Source organism: Thermobia domestica, chromosome 6, assembly GCF_964235325.1.
Source record: "Thermobia domestica chromosome 6, izTheDome1.hap1.1, whole genome shotgun sequence".
NCBI classification, from domain to species: domain Eukaryota; kingdom Metazoa; phylum Arthropoda; class Insecta; order Zygentoma; family Lepismatidae; genus Thermobia; species Thermobia domestica.
Window position 1 is genome coordinate 312,667,545 of NC_137459.1, and position 5,674 is coordinate 312,673,218.

The window sequence follows — 5,674 nt, forward strand, 5'->3', positions numbered from 1 at the left end:
GGGAACGACATAGACACCCAATACTGATAGAGGTACATACTGTGGTCCTAGGCTACCATACCAAATTTTTAAATTTGGCAATATCCAAAATTTAAGGGGGGTGGTCCTAGGTACCCCTGCCAAAATTTAGGGGGTGGGCCATGGTACCCCTGCCAAAATTTAGAGGGGGTGGTCTAGGTACCCCTAGGTCATTGACCCCGGGCCAAGGTCATTGACCTTTCACCCCGGTCATGAAAGAGAGTGAGGATGAGTCATTCGGGCATAACGGGGCCACTACTACTTTGACGTTAAGCGTGGGCTCTGTTTGCCGTCAAATTTTTAACTTTCTACAACAATTTAGAGTATCTTTTCTTTTAGAAAAGTGCAGGTACAATAATTCCTTATACCTACTCGAACGCACAATATCCAGGTACACTTCTTGTAGAAATTGCACTTCTCAGTTTTGAATAGTTTCCTTATAGTAGTGCAAAAGCTTAGTTTCGAATAAAAATGACCTCAAGTTTGAGCGAAATATAAATTTACTCTAATCTACTTTCATACTCTATTATTGTTCACCCATTGAAAGAGTAAAGAATATGATTAAATAAAATTTATGTTATTGTTTTTTCGCTTATCACTATTTTTTTTCCTTCCACTTTTCCGCTCAATGTCAACACATCTTCGTGCACAGCTATCCCTCTCTTCGCCGAAAACTTTTCAAACCTTCGGTAAAAGACAAACTGTATTTTCTTTTGGTTAGCTTGTGGCTTCGTCCACAAAGCCCCTCCTTTTGAAGGTATTGCACCCTTGCACCTCTTATTCTCACAATTCTAAGGAATTTCAAGTTTATTTTACTATTTCAACTAATTAAAAGATAAGATTTTGGATCCCAAGAAAACGCCTATTTAAATAACATGGGAATTTCTTCATCCCCCTTTAGACCCCTTAAACATTAAAAATATTCACTTTTGGCAATTTTGCTGTAGGTTAGTCCCGAAAGCCTACAATCATGCGAAATTTCATCATTCTAATCCTGCCACAAGTAACTGAACATTTTGGCGTGCAGAACACGTCCAATATAAATGACATGAGAAATACTTTTGAATTCCGCATAAAATTACTGTAAAGTTGAAAATTTTTACTTTGTACTGATTTACTTAGGTAACGCTAATGAAAACGTACAAGAATACCGAATTTCTCGTTTGTGTTCCAATTACAAGTAACTATACCTTGAGATTACATGTCCAAATAGCTGGTAATATACGGCTAGTGTTACAACGATAAAATATAATTCGCTGTAGCCTTGGTTCCTTATTTTCTTATAATAAATACGAACCACATTAAAATAACACTCTTTCCATTATGTGCTTTGTTTCCATATTATATATCTTTATATCTCTTTACATATGAATATCTCTTTTGTATATTTGATAATTGTATATTTTAACTAACTTCTTCTTCGAAATTAACCTGGGTTAGTACATATAAAGAAATACTCATTGCCAAAAAATATAAAATTATACAACGTACCGTTGTATATAATGACCCGTGGTTCCTTATTTTCTTATAATACATACGACCCACGTTAAAATAACATTGTTTCCATTACGTGGTTTGTTTCCATTTTTTATTTATATATATATATACATATATATATATATATATACATATATATATATATATATATATATATATATATACATTTTTATGTGCTTGCCTGCCAACTAGATATTGAAAATCTCATTATTTTATGACATAAATATCTTTTTTGTATATTTGATAATTGTATATTTTTAATTAACTTATTCTTCGAAATTAACCTGGGTTAGTACATATAAAGAGGTACTCATTGTCAAAAAATAGAAAAATACACAACGTACCGTTGTAGTGTGAACCATCTGACGGCAACTGTGAGCCCTATGTTCACAATTATGAACGAAAAGTCGGCAACTATGAGCGTTTCCACGGCAACTGTGAGCCCTGGGTCGGCAATTATGAACAAAAAGTCGGCAACTATGAGCATCGTGAAAGCGAGTGTGAGCACTTTGAAAGCACGTGTGAACATTCTGAAGCCAACTGCGAGTATTCTGAAGATAAGCATGTAAAATTATGTTTTCAACTATGAGCCCTATATCCTCAATGATGAACGAAAAGTCGGCAACTATTAGCGTTTTGACGGAACTGTGAGCCATAGGTCGGCAATTATGAACGTATAGGCGGCAACTATGAGCGTTTTGACGGCAAGTGTGAGCACTCTGAAAGTACGTGTGAACATTCTGAAGCAAACTGCGAGTATTTTGAAGATAAACATGAAAAATTATGTTTTGAACTATGAGCCCTGTGTCTATAATTATGAACAAAAAGTCGGCTACTGTGAGCCTTCTGACGGCAACTGTGAGCCCTGGGTCGGCAATGATGAACAAAAAGTAGGCAACTATGAGCATCATGAAAGCGAGTGTGGGCACTTTGAAAGCACCTGTGAACATTCTGAAGCCAACTGTGAGTATTTTGAAGATAAGCATGAAATATTATGTTTTCAATTTTGAGCCCTATAAACCGCAATTATGAACGAAAAGTCGGTAACTATGAGCGTTTTGGCGGCAACTGTGAGCCAAAGGTCGGCAATTATGAACGAATAGTCGGCAATTATGAGCGTTTTGACGGAAACTGTGAGCCATAGATGGGCAATTATGAACGAATAGTCGGCAACTATGAGCCATAGGTCGGCAATTATGAACGAATAGTCGGCAACTATGAGCACTTTATCAGTAAATGTGAGCATTCTGACGGCTTGAGTGAGGAATCTGACGGCAACTGTGAGCCTTTTGACAGCAACCATGAACCATTTAACTTACACTATCAGCAGTATGTTAGATACCGTATTAAGAATGAAAGGTCGGCAACTATGAGCATCGCGAAAGCTAGTGTGAGCATTCTGAAAGTACGTGTGATCATTCTAAAGGCAACTGTGAGTATTTTGAAGATGATCAGGAACCATTATGGAGGCAACTATGAGTCCTTTGTCCGCAATTATGAAAGAAAAGTCGGCAACTATGAGCGTTTTGACGGCAACTGTGAGGCCTTGGTCGGCAATTATGAACGAATGGTCGGCAAATATGAGCATTTATTGGTAGATGTGAGCATTGTGACGGCTTGTGTGAGGAATCTGACGGCAACTGTGAGCCTTTTCACAGCAACCATGAACCATTGAACTTATACTATCAGTCGTATATTTAGTGGGACCCAGGTCGGCAGTTATGAGAACAGTTCGGCTTTTATGAGCAAAAGTCGGCAATTATGAGCGCCCTTTTTGGGGGGTAAATAAAAAAAAGAAAATTAGAATCCTTAGATTCTTGGCATTTGAACCTGGGAGGGTAATTGTGTATACCCGTACTAAATCCCCTCAGGTTTGTAACACCATAGTTACGCCCCCTTGGGTTTATAACTCCCTGCATGTAGCCCAGTCCCACCTGGACTCATGCGGGGACTTCTTCGTTCTTTAGTCGGGTAGGGGGGTGCGGGTGCGCTCCCTTGGATTCCCGGGTGGGGTCGACAATCCTCGAGAGTTTCCCCGTACCACCCTCATCCGGCGGGACGGTAGCCTAAACGGGTGCATGTAGGTCTCCCCCAGTGTGTTCACCGGGTGGTGGCTTCTTCTTCGCCATTTCGGCCTGGTTTGTCACCTATATGACAAGACTCCCCTGGACATCTCCCCGGATTGGGGCTGGGACCTAAAAAGAAAGACAACCTATCTGAGGTGCAGGTGTGATGTATAAGGATAGGGTTAATAAAAGGAACTAAAAGGTAGCCTAAAAAATTAAAGAAATTAAAAGAAGGATGCAAGTGTATAATGATGTTAATAGTATGGTGCTGTGCGCTATAACCTAAAATAGGCCATAACATAAAGAACTAAACAAAACTGTGCACCTAGCTATGGATATAAAAGGCTCCCGATGGTGGCGAGCACGTTAGGCACACTACCATCGGGGGTTGCTACCCATTTTGCTAATTTTACCTCAAGGGGAGCACTCGGACTTTGCTATAGCACCCCTTGAGGCGAGTCCCAGCTCCGATGACGAGGACGTAGGGTAGCACCGGAGCCACTTGTTACACTTCTAGAATATATATATATATATATATATATATATATATATGTAATGTTTTATATTTGTTTAATAAACGTAAATGGGGTTAGGGGTTCGAAGAATGATCTATAAATAACTACCCTTAAGGGGAATGCTATTTGCTTTGAGATTCATCTTTGAACCATACTTCCCCCCGAACCCAAAAGCTTTGGTTTCCCGGAAACCGCCCGCCGAGTCATTGGATGAACTTCAGCGGATTGCTGGCTGGCATCGTTTATGGTTAGAACTAGGGCGGTATCTGATCGCCTTCGAACCTCTAACTTTCGTTCTTGATTAATGAAAACATTCTTGGCAAATGCTTTCGCATCGGTTAGTCTTGCGACGATCCAAGAATTTCACCTCTAACGTCGCAATACTAATGCCCCCGTCTGTCCCTATTAATCATTACCTCGAGTTTCGAAAACCAACAAAATAGAACCGAGGTCCTATTCCATTATTCCATGCACCGAACATTCAGGCGACACGGCCTGCTTTGAGCACTCTAATTTGTTCAAAGTAAACGTGCCGGCCAATCAAGACACTCAATGAAGAGCACCGAGAAAGGAAAAACCGGCAGGACGTCCGGAACGATCAGTTAAACGCCGGGCGGCGAACCGATCGTCCGAGACCCAGATCCAACTACGAGCTTCTTAACCGCAACAACTTTAATATACGCTATCGGAGCTGGAATTACCGCGACGGCTGGCACCAGACTTGCCCTCCAATAGATTCTCATTAAAGGATTTAAAGTGTATTCATTCCGATTACGGGGCCTCGGATGAGTCCCGTATCGTTATTTTTCGTCACTACCTCCCCGTGCCGGGATTGGGTAATTTGCGCGCCTGCTGCCTTCCTTAGATGTGGTAGCCGTTTCTCAGGCTCCCTCTCCGGAATCGAACCCTGATTCCCCGTTACCCGTAACAACCATGGTAGGCGCAGAACCTACCATCGACAGTTGATAAGGCAGACATTTGAAAGATGCGTCGCCGGTACAGAGACCGTGCGATCAGCCCAAAGTTATTCAGAGTCACCAAGGTTTCGGACGGACGAACCGACAGATTGGTTTTAATCTAATAAAAGCATCCCTTCCATTGCTGGGCGGGATTCTAGTTGCATGTATTAGCTCTAGAATTACCACAGTTATCCAAGTAGGATAGGTACGATCTAAGGAACCATAACTGATTTAATGAGCCATTCGCGGTTTCACCTTGTTTTGGCTTGAACTGAGACATGCATGGCTTAATCTTTGAGACAAGCATATGACTACTGGCAGGATCAACCACGGAATTGACCGAATAAAAAGCCGGAAAGTGTTGGACACAACCAACACAGCGTTCTAACAAAGGATAGAAAAGCTACACCCGACCAAGCATTTTAGACTTCTGTTCCGCTGGAATAAGCCTACTCTTGCGGTGACTAGCTCCCGTTAATACTGGCCGTGTGACAGCCGCCAAGAGCATATTAGACTCCCAATCCAATGGAACAAGCCTACTTGTGTCCTTGGGTTACAACAGCTTCCTTCCACACGTTGCCGGTACATCCGACAGAGCAATTTTAAAGACTCCTTTTCC

At 41.3% G+C, this 5,674-nt stretch overlaps 1 pseudogene; it reads right to left on the minus strand.

The window, feature by feature from the left end:
• Positions 1–4,183: 4,183 nt before the first annotated feature.
• Positions 4,184–5,389, minus strand: LOC145688597 (small subunit ribosomal RNA; annotated as a pseudogene).
• Positions 5,390–5,674: the final 285 nt, after the last annotated feature.